Source organism: Anomaloglossus baeobatrachus, chromosome 5, assembly GCF_048569485.1.
Source record: "Anomaloglossus baeobatrachus isolate aAnoBae1 chromosome 5, aAnoBae1.hap1, whole genome shotgun sequence".
Lineage (NCBI taxonomy): Eukaryota > Metazoa > Chordata > Amphibia > Anura > Aromobatidae > Anomaloglossus > Anomaloglossus baeobatrachus.
This window is the reverse complement of record NC_134357.1, coordinates 416,815,163-416,826,913: the sequence shown is the minus strand read 5'-3', so window position 1 is coordinate 416,826,913 and position 11,751 is coordinate 416,815,163.

Below are 11,751 nucleotides of genomic sequence, written 5' to 3'. Positions count from 1 at the left end.
CAAGGCACTGTATATACAGTGTGCCACCCATATCCTGTCCACCGCCATTAACATTGCTGAACTGCAGCAGCTTTAGGCATAGAAGTGGTGTCTAGGTATGCGCTACGCAATGAAACCACCTATAGCACAGCTTCGTGGAAAACAACGGAGTTAGCATTTTTATCTTAAAAACGGAACGAAATAGAGAAGAAAAGTGAATTACAAAGTTGTAGGGCATCATCAATTCAATACGAATCGACACCTTGCATACATAAATGCTATGATTAGAACGTGTAAAACTCACAAGGCTGCAGACGTGAAGCGATACCTCATGGATACCTTCCTACAAGTCATTGGGTATGGTGGCTGCATGGAGTTGCCTCCATGCTCACCTAACCTGACCCCATTGGACTTCTTTCTGTGAGGTCACCTCAAACAGCAGGTGTATGGGATCCCTCCACCAGCATTGCAGGACCTATGACGTATTACAGATGCTTGTGCAAACGTGTCACCTACCATATTGCACAACGTGCAGCAAGATACAATATTCTGTACAGAGTCCAGATGTGCATTGCATCTGACAGTGGCCACTTTGAGCATCAAAGTTAAATGAGCACCATATGTGTGACCAGCATTCAATGTTGGGGGGGGGTCATGGGTTTCATATCATAGCATTTCTGTATGCAAGGTGTCAATTCGTATTGAATTGATGATGATGGTCTACAATTTTTTAATTCACTTTTTTTTTTCTCTATCTCGTTCCGTTTTCGAGATAAAAATGCTAACACTGTTGTTTTCCCACCAGGTGGCGCTATAGGTGGTTTCATTGCGTAGCGCATGGCTACTTTACTATATCAGACACCACTTCTATGCCTATAGCTTCCACTGTTCTCAAGTTAATGGCGGTGGCCAGGATATAGGTGGACACACTGCATATATGTGTGTGTGTGTGTGTATGTGTATATATATATATATATATATATATATATTGTGAGACTGTGACCGGGGTTATCTATGACGGCCGGTATGTCTCGCCCCGGTTGTGCTCACTCCATGATAGAAAGTAAATCCACTCTAGGGTTAATGCTGTTTCCTTACAGGCTGAAGGAAGGGTTAAATAGAATCAGGAACAAGGGCAGGTGTGCCGGGTGTGAGGGAGTGAACAGAACTCCCTGAGTTTTCTGCTGGAGAGGCACATGTATTGTGTTATGGACTTTTGTTTGGACATTAAAACCGTGTGCTGTGAACCTTCATGCCTGGATCCCGTGTCTTCTGCTGCGCAGCCGACCGTGCTACCTCACAATATATATATATATATATATATATATATACTAGCTGTTGTGTTGCTTATAGGATACAGGGGCGAGCCATTGCTTCCCTCTCACTGCACAATCAGACCTAGTAACAGGACGAGTATATATATATATAAAACTGTGGCTATACCTGAATAGAGAATATGACTGGGCTATACCAGTATAGCGGTTGTGCACATGCTTACGATCAATAGACCTAAGATTCTATGTGGATTCATGCTCTTGAGTATCTTCCCCTTGGTACTTTCTGCACCGCATCGCCTAGTAACAGCTCACCTTGCCTGATAATCACAGATTGTCCTTTTGATGAAGACCATATTATGGTTGAAACGTTAATTTTTGGACATCATATATGCATGAATTCCTTTTCTTCAATAATAAATACATATATAAAAAGAAACCTTTTTCTTGTCTGACTACATTGAGGTAGAGTGCCGGAGTTCTCTCTTTATTATTATCTGTTTTTTTTCTCCTGAGCACCTATAAGGTGAAGCAGGGTCCTATCTCCTTTTGTCTGTTTCTATCTCTCTGTCTCTATCTCTGTGTCTGTCTCTGTGTGTGTCTGTCTCTCTTTCCCAGTCTGTCTCTTTCCTGTCTGTCTTTGTCTCTTTGCCCCGGCTGTCTCTGTCTGTTTCTTTCCACGTCTGTCTCTATCTCTCTGTTTCTCTGCCTGTCTTTTTCTGTCTCTCTCTATCCGTTTCTCCACTGACACCTCACACATAAGCTTCTTATACTAACAGTTTATTTTGTTCCTATAGCAACCACTGACAGTTGCTATTAATAGCCTGTAGCTCCCACCTCCATTCAGTTTAATGGAGGCAAGATTTTCCAGAGTAACTGTAAAGCGCGGGGTTAAATTTCCCTGTCAAGACATAGTCCATGACGTTCCCTGAGTCACATGAGGCGTCTGTGCAAAAGTTCGTGATTGTAAATGCGACTGTGCGGATTCATTTAGCGGACATACACATACACTCAGCTTTATATATTAGATAGCTATATATTATATAGCTATGTGGGGCTCAAAAATGTATGTTGCAGGCTATGTGGGGACTCATCCTGTATCTAAGGGCTGCGTGAAGATTCACACTGTATATAGAGGTGCTATGTGCGGGCTCACACTGTTTATACGGGGCTATGTGAAGGCCCACTCTGTATATAGGGGAGTCGTGTGTGGGCTCATGCTGTACTGGGGCTTTGTGAAAGCTCATCCTGTATGTAGGGGGCTGTGTGTGGGCTCATGCTGTACATTGAGGGATGTTGGCATACTTAATTCGGCTCAATATTAAGTGATTCAATTAATATTAATATAAAATAAGTCTAATTAAAATGGTGGTAATATTGAGGAGAAGTAATGTCAGCCTATTGGTTCGGCCTCCAAACCAGTCAGTCTCTCGTGACTCCTTGGGATAATTAATTTCCCCACCCCTGTCTAAGTTGGTAAAAATGGAAAGAGGCCAATTCCGCCTACAAAATGAGAAATATTAATATTTTTAAATTAATGAATACATTGTTTCATATCAATTTTGTAAAGTTTAGAAATTTTAATCGTATTAAAAATATATATTTTCTAGCAATTTATTTACATCAGTAAATAGTTTTTGTTAGTTATTATATCGATATGCCATTGATGAAAGTCAGAACTTTGGATTTCCAAACCCCCAAGCTCTGCCCCAGTGTGCAGCCTGATCTTTTCTCTTTTAGAATCCAATCCTAGATTTGGGAATGATCTGTTGTGATCCAGTGTAAAAATAACATACCATTTTAAATTAAAGGGGTATTTCCATCTCCAGGATCCTATCTCAATAAGAAACAATAATAATATTCCCAAATACCTCCAATTAGAAATGTATAGTTAACCTAATTAGCTATGTCTCTCCTCATGTGCAGGGTATTGCAGCTTAGGTAGCCATGGTTACTTCCACTTATATAGTGACAGTTAGTTGCTTATGGTCATAACCATGGATGCCTAAGCTATAATGCCCTGCACATGAGGAAAGAGACATAGCTATATCAGGAGAACTATACTATATTTTTTAATTGGATGTATTTGCTAATACTATACCTACTACATATTCGGATAGGATCTTGAAGATAGGAATAACCCTTTACATTTTTCCTTTACATAGGCGTGAACACTGTAAAATTAAGCAGCTATATAGTTACAACCAAAAATGAGGGTATGCCATTTGTGCTGGTGTTTTTATGGGAAAAGCTTGTGTTTTCCAGTACAAATCCTGTCTTTCTCTCTCAATAAATTATTTTCACAGTCATAGCAGGGCTGGTTTCACACGTGTGTACAGTTTGGTTTTTGGGGGGGTTTTTGGCTGAAAGTGCCGCACACATACAAAATTAGAATATCATCAAAAGGTTAATTTATTTCAATAATTCAATATAAAAAGTGTAACACATACAGTGGATATGGAAAGTATTCAGACCCTTTTAAATTTTTCACTGTTTCATTGCAGCCATTTGGTAAATTCAAAAAAGTTCATTTTTTTTCCTCAATAATATACACTCTGCACCCCATCTTGACAGGAAAAAAAAAACAAATGTTTAAAAAAAATTTGCAAAAGTTTCTACAAGAAAAACTGAAATATCATGTGGTCATAAGTATTCAGACCCTTTGCTCAGTATTGAGTAGAAGCACTCTTCTGAGCTAGTACAGCCATGAGTCTTCTTGGGAATGATGCAATAAGTTTTTCACACCTGGATTTGGGGAGGTTTTCTTCCAGGATATCTCTGTACTTGGCCGCATTCATCTTTACTTCAACAAGTCGTCCTGTCCCTGCAACTGAAAAACACCCCCATAGAATGATGCTGCCACCACCATGTTTCACTGTTGGGATTGTATTGGGCAGGTGATGAGCAGTGCCTGGTTTTCTCCACACATACCGCTTTGATTTATCACCAAAAAGTTCTATCTTTGTCTCATCAGACTAGAGAAATGTATTTCTCATAGTCTGGGAGTCCTTCATGTTTGTGTTTTTTTTTTTTTTTTTTGTTGCAAACTCTATGCGGGCTTTCATGTCTTGCACTGAGGAGAGGCTTTTTGTCAGGGAAACTCTGCCATAAAGGCCCAACTGGCGGAGGGGTGCAGTGATAATTGACTTTGTGGAACTTTCTCCCATCGCCCGACTGCATCTCTGGAGCTCAGCCACAGTGGTCTTGCAGTTCTTCTTTACCTCTCTCACCAAGGCTCTTCTCCCACGATTGCTTGTTTGGCTGGATGACCAGGTCTAGGAAGAATTCTGGTGGCCCCAAACTTCTTCCATTTAAGGATTATGGAGGCTACTGTGCTCTTAGGAACCTTAAATGCTGCAGAAATTATTTTGAAACCTTGGCCAGATCTATTCCTTGCCACAATTCTGTCTCTGAGCTCCTTGGACTGTGTCTTTGACCTCATGATTCTTATTTGGTCACTGCACTGTAACGTCTTACAGTCATATGGAAATGTTTGGGCACCCCTATTAATGTTAACCTTTTTTCTTTATAACAATTTGGGTTTTTGCAACAGCTATTTCAGTTTCATATATCTAATAACTGATGGACTGAGTAATATTTCTGGATTGAAATGAGGTTTATTGTACTAACAGAAAATGTGCAATCCACATTTAAACAAAATTTGACTGGTGCAAAAGTATGGGCACCCTTATCAATTTCTTGATTTGAACACTACTAACTACTTTTTACTGACTTACTAAAGCACTAAATTGGTTTTGTAACCTCATTGAGCTTTGAACTTCATAGGCAGGTGTATCCAATCATGAGAAAAGGTATTTAAAGGTGGCCACTTGCAAGTTGTTCTCCTATTTGAATTTCCTATGAAGAGTGGCATCATGGGCTCCTCAAAACAACTCTCAAATGATCTGAAAACAAAGATTATTCAACATAGTTGTTCAGGGGAAGGATACAAAAAGTTGTCTCAGAGATTTAAACGGTCAGTTTCCACTGTGAGGAACATAGTAAGGAAATGGAAGAACACAGGTACAGTTCTTGTTAAGCCCAGAAGTGGCAGGCCAAGAAAAATATCAGAAAGGCAGAGAAGAAGAATGGTGAGAACAGTCAAGGACAATCCACAGACCACCTCCAAAGACCTGCAGCTTCATCTTGCTGCAGATGGTGTTAATGTGCATCGGTCAACAATATAGCGCACGTTGCACAAGGAGAAGCTGTATGGGAGAGTGATGCGAAAGAAGCCGTTTCTGCAAGCACGCCACAAACCGAGTCGCCTGAGGTATGCAAAAGCACATTTGGACAAGCCACACATTTTGGAAGAAGGTGCTGTGGACTGATGAAACAAAGATTGGTCATACAAAAAGGCGTTATGCATGGAGGCAAAAAAAACACGGCATTCCAAGAAAAGCCCTTGCTACCCACAGTAAAATTTGGTGGAGGTTCCATCATGATTTGGGGCTGTGTGGCCAATGCCGGCACCGGGAATCTTGTTAAAGTTGAGGGTCGCATGGATTCAACTCAGTATCAGCAGATTCTTGACAATAATGTGCAAGAATCAGTGACGAAGTTGAACTTACGCAGGGGATGGATATTTCAGCAAGACAATGATCCAAAACACCGCTCCAAATCTACTCAGGCATTCATGCAGATGAACAATTACAATGTTCTGGAATGGCCATCCCAGTCCCCAGACCTGAATATCATTCAACATCTGTGGGATGATTTGAAGCGTGCTGTCCATGCTCGGCGACCATCAAACTTAACTGAACTGGAGTTGTTTTGTAAACAGGAATGGTCAAATATACCTTCATCCAGGATCTCATTGAAAGCTACAGGAAGCGACTAAAGGCTGTTATTTTTGCAAAAGGAGGATCTACAAAATATTAATGTCACTTTTATGTTGATGTGCCCATACTTTTGCACTGGTCAAATTTTGTTTAACCCTTCAGCCCCCAGCCTGTTTTCACCTTAAAGACCCGGCCATTTTTTGCAATTTTGACCAGTGTCACTTTGACAGGTTATAACTCTGGAACACTTCAACGGATCCTGGCGATTCTGACATTGTTTTTTCGTGACATATTGTACTTCATGTCAGTGGTAAATTTAGGCCGATATGTTTTGCGTTTATTTGTGAAAATTTCAGAAATTTGGCGAAAATGTCGCAATTTTCAAAATTTGAAATTTTATGCCCATAAATCTGAGAGATATGTCACACAAAATAGTTACTAAATAACATTTCCCACTTGTCTGCTTTACACCAGCGCAATTTTTGAAAAAAAAATTTCCGTTAGGAAGTTAGAAGGGTTCAAAGTTCATCAGCAATTTCTCATTTTTCCAACAAAATTTACAAATAAATTTTTAGGTACCACATCACATTTGGAGTGATTTGAGAAACCTAGGCGACAGAAAATACCCCAAAGTGACCCCATTCTAAAATCTGCACCCCTCACTCTGCTCAAAACCACATCCAAGAAGTTTATTAACCCTTTAGGAGCTTCACAGCAACCAACGCAATGTAGAAGAAAAAAATGAAAATTTTACTTTTTTAACACAAAAATGTTACTTTAACCATAAAAATTAGTATTTTCACAAGGGTATCCGGAAAAATGCATCATAAAATGTGTCGTGCATTTTGTCCTGAGTACGCAGATACCTCATATGTGGTGGAAATCAAATGTTTGGGCACACGGCAGGACTCGGAAGGCAAGGAGCGCCATTTGAATTTTTGAGTGCAAAATTAGCTGCACTCAGCAGACGCCATGTCGGGTTTGAAGACTCCCTGAGGTGCCTAAACAATGGAGCTCCCCCATAAGTGACCCCATTTTGGAAACTAGAGCCCTCAAATATTTCTTCTAGATGTTTGATGTGCACTTTGAACCCCTGGGGGCTTCACAGAAGTTTATAACGTTGAGCCGTGAAAAGAAAAAATTTTTTTTTTACCACAAAACTGTTGCTTCAACCAGGTAGCTTTTTTTATCACAAGGGTATCAGGAAAAAATGCACCATAAAATGTATTGTGCATTTTCTCCTGAGTACGCAGATACCCCATATGTGGTGGAAATCAAATGTTTGGGCACACGGCAGGACTCAGAAGGCAAGGAGCGCCATTTCACAGCAAAATTGGTTGGAATTATTAGCGGACGCCATGTTGCGTTTGGAGACCCCCCTGAGGTGCCTAAACAATGGAGCTCCCCCACAATTGACCCCATTTTGGAAACTGGACCCCTCATGGAATTTATCTAGATGTTTGTTAAGCCTCCAGGGGTTCAAAGTGCTCACTAAACGTTTGTAATGTTCAGCCGTGAAAATATTTTATTCTTATTTACCACAAAATTGTTTTTTCAAACAGGTAGCTTTTTTTTCACAAGGGTATCAGAAAAAATGCACCATAAAATGTATTGTGCAATTTCTCTTGAGTACACAGGTACCTCATATGTGGTGGAAATCAATTGTTTGGGCGTACGGCGGGGCTCAGAAGAGAAGGAGTGCCATTTCACAGCAAAATTGATTGGAATTATTAGCAGACGCCATGTTGCATTTGGGGACCCCCTGAGGTGCCTACACAATGGAGCTCCCCCACATGTGATCCCATTTTGGAAACTAGACCCCCCCATACAAAAAAATTAGTTTGGCGAAATAAAAAATACAGACATCAGTAAAAAAAAAAAAAAATGAGTGCCGGCCACTAAGACCAGTGCCAAACGTGAGAGCAATGCACGAGTCTCGCATCGCATCATCCACTCCCGTCTGGAAGCGAGCAACTGCGCTGGATAATGCGATGCGAGAGGGCGGGGCGGCAGATGAGAAAGGGCGCAGCGGATGGAAGATGAGAAAGGGTGCAGCGAATGGAAGATGGGAAAGGGCGCAGCGGATGGAGGAGCGGCAGAGGATGGGAAAGGGCGCAGCGGATGATGGGAAATGGTGCAGCGGATAGAGGTTGGGAAAGGGCGCAGCGGATGGATGATGGGAAATGGCGCAGCGGATGGAGGAGCGGCGGAGGATGGGGGGGAGGGAGGTGAGGTCGGGATACCTACCTTACAGGATGGATCTAGGCAGCAGGATCACAGCAGACAGAAGAGGCAGCAGATGAAAGAGGCAACAGATTGAGGAGTGTGAGAGGGGGCAGATGAAGAGGATGGGAGAGAGCAGGCAGCAGATCGGGGAGGGGGGCAGAGTCTGATGGGAGAGAGAGTTGGCACATGGAGGAGGGGGGCCCCCAGAACATGGAGGGGGAGGGTGGCCCCCAGAACATGGAGGGGGGAGGGTGGCTTGCAGCACATGGAGGGGGAGGAGGTGTAGTGGCGACGGAGAAGGGGCAGCCGATGAAGGAGGCGGCGGCGGCCGATCGGGAACAGTGGGGGCCGATTCGGGGGCAGCAGTGGCTGAAAAAGGTGGGTGCGACGGCGGCGGGGACAGTGGCGAGCGTGGCGGCAGACAGTGGCGAGCGGGGTGATCGGGAGCAGCGGCGGGGCGATCGGAGACAGGAGCGGGCGGGGCGATCGGAGACAGGAGCGGGCGGGGCGATCGGAGACAGCGGCGGGGCGGGCGGGGCGATCGGAGACAGCGGCGGGGCTGGCGGTGGCGATCGGGGCGGTGGCGGGCGGGGCGATCGGAGACAGCGGCGGGGCTGGGGCTGGCGGGCGGGGCAATCTGAGACAGCGGCGGGGCTGGCGGTGGCGGGCGGGGCGATAGGAGACAGCGGCGGGGCTGGCAGGGCGATCGGGGACAGGGGCGGGCGGCGGGGGCAGCAACTTACCGATGGGCACCCCTCAGGGACGGACACAGGTCACCTTGGAGAGATCGGTCACAAGACCGGTCTCTCCAATCAGAGCTGGGGGTGGGTGAAGCACCGATCACCCAGCTCCAGCCAATGGCCAGTGCTACAGCAGCACTGATCAGGGCTGGATTTCAATGTTCCAGCCATTTTCAATGGCTGGAATATTACAGTGACTGTAATTGGCTGAGCGGCATTCGTCAGCCAATCACAGCCTCTGTAGGTTCGGGGAGGAGGCACCACCCCTCCTGAGGTCAGGCAGAGGTCCCCTCCTTCCCGAATCTACTGTTTAATTAAACAAATTGGACTCCCTGGGGCTCCGGGACCGCAATTTCGTCATGACGTACTGGGTACGTCATGGGTCGTTTAGCACCATGTCACCATGACGTACCCAGTACGTCAAGGGTCGTTAAGGGGTTAAATACGGATTGCACATTTTCTGTTAGTACAATAAACCTCATTTCAATCCAGAAATATTACTCAGTCCATCAGTTATTAGATATATGAAACTGAAATAGCTGTTTCAAAAACACATTGTTATAAAGAAAAAAGGTTAACATTAATGGGGTGCCCAAAACTTTTCCATATGACTGTATACAGATAGGTGTGTGCCTTTCCAAATCAAGTTCTATCAGTTTAATTAAATACAGCTGGACTCCAATGAAGGATTTGAACCATTTCACGGAAGATCACAAGGAAATGGACAGCATGTGACTTAAATATGAGTGTCTGAGCAAAGGGCTGAATACTTATCACCATGTGAAATTTCAGTTTCTCTTGTTTAAAACCTTTTAAAAAATGTCCACATTTCTGTTTTTTTCTGTCAAGATGGGGTGCAGAGTGTACATTAATGAGAAAAAAAAATGAACTTTTTTGAATTTACCAAATGGCTGCAATGAAACAGTGAAAAATTTATAGGGGTCTTAATACTTTCCGTACCCACTGTAGATGAGTTTCCCTTTTTGTATTGAATTACAGAAATAAATTAACTTTTTGATGATATTCTAATTTATTGAGATGATCTTGTATATAATGGCTGTTTAAAAAAAACAGTATCATCAACAGCTATTGTGTCCGGTAAACTTTCCTTCCTGTGCACACTTCCACCCGGGTAACAGTCACACAATTCCTGTACACATGCAAAGTAAATGTGAACAAATGCCTGGCGTGACTCCAAAATGAATTCTACTAAGATACAATGGACGCTCATGATTCGTCAAAACTTATGTCTTGGATGAATATCATGCCTCTGAAAATATTATGTACTTACTCTATTAATAATCCTTATTAGCATCCTTTGTAATGAGTTAAAGGGAATGTGTCAATAAAAAATTGACCTATTATTGTATTCAGGTTTTGAGGTTATATGGAGGGATAAGCAGATCTGTGGAAGTTCGTGTCCGCCCGGACTTCAAATAAAAGTTTGGTTCGTGACCCGAGCTTGACCCCGGAGTCTGAACCCCATATACAGTGCCTACAAGTAGTATTCAACCCCCTGCAGATTTAGCAGGTTTATACATTCGGAATTAACTTGCCACTGTGACATTTGGACTGTAGATCAGCCTGGAAGTGTGAAATGCACTGCAGCAAAAAAGAATGTTATTTTTTTTATTAAATTGTGAAAAGTTTATTCAGAGGGTCATTTATTATTCAACCCCTCAAACCACAAGAATTCTGTTTGGTTCCCCTAAAGTATTAAGAAGTATTTCAGGCACAAAGAACAATGAGCTTCACATGTTTGGATTAATTATCTCTTTTTCCAGCCTTTTCTGACTAATTAAGACCCTCCCTAAACTTGTGAACAGCACTCATACTTGGTCAACATGGGAAAGACAAAAGGAGCATTCCAAGGCCATCAGAGACAAGATCGTGGAGGGTCACAAGGCTGGCAAGGGGTACAAAACCCTTTCCAAGGAGTTGGCCCTACCTGTCTCCACTGTTGGGAGCATCATCCGGAAGTGGAAGGCTTATGGAACTACTGTTAGCCTTCCACGGCCTGGACAGCCTTTGAAAGTTTCCACCCGTGCCGAGGCCAGGCTTGTCCGAAGAGTCAAGGCTAACCCAAGGACAACAAGGAAGGAGCTCCGGGAAGATCTCATGGCAGTGGGGACATTGGTTTCAGTCAATACCATAAGTAACGTACTCCACCGCAATGGTCTCCGTTCTAGACGAGCCCGTAAGTTACCTTTACTTTCAAAGCGTCATGTCAAGGCTCGTCTACAGTTTGCTCATGATCACTTGGAGGACTTTGAGACAGACTGGTTCAAGGTTCTCTGGTCTGATGAGACCAAGATCGAGATCTTTGGTGCCAACCACACACATGACGTTTGGAGACTGGATGGCACTGCATACGACCCCAAGAATACCATCCCTACAGTCAAGCATGGTGGGTGCAGCATCATGCTGTGGGGCTGTTTCTCAGCCAAGAGGCCTGGCCATCTGGTCCGCATCCATGGGAAGATGGATAGCACGGCCTACCTGGAGATTTTGGCCAAGAACCTCCGCTCCTCCATCAAGGATCTTAAGAGGGGTCATCATTTCATCTTCCAACAAGACAACGACCCAAAGCACACAGCCAAAAAAACCAAGGCCTGGTTCAAGAGGGAAAAAATCAAGGTGTTGCAGTGGCCTATTCAGTCTCCTGACCTTAACCCAATTGAAAACTTGTAGAAGGAGCTCAAGATTAAAGTCCACATGAGACACCCAAAGAACCTAGATAACTTGGAGAAG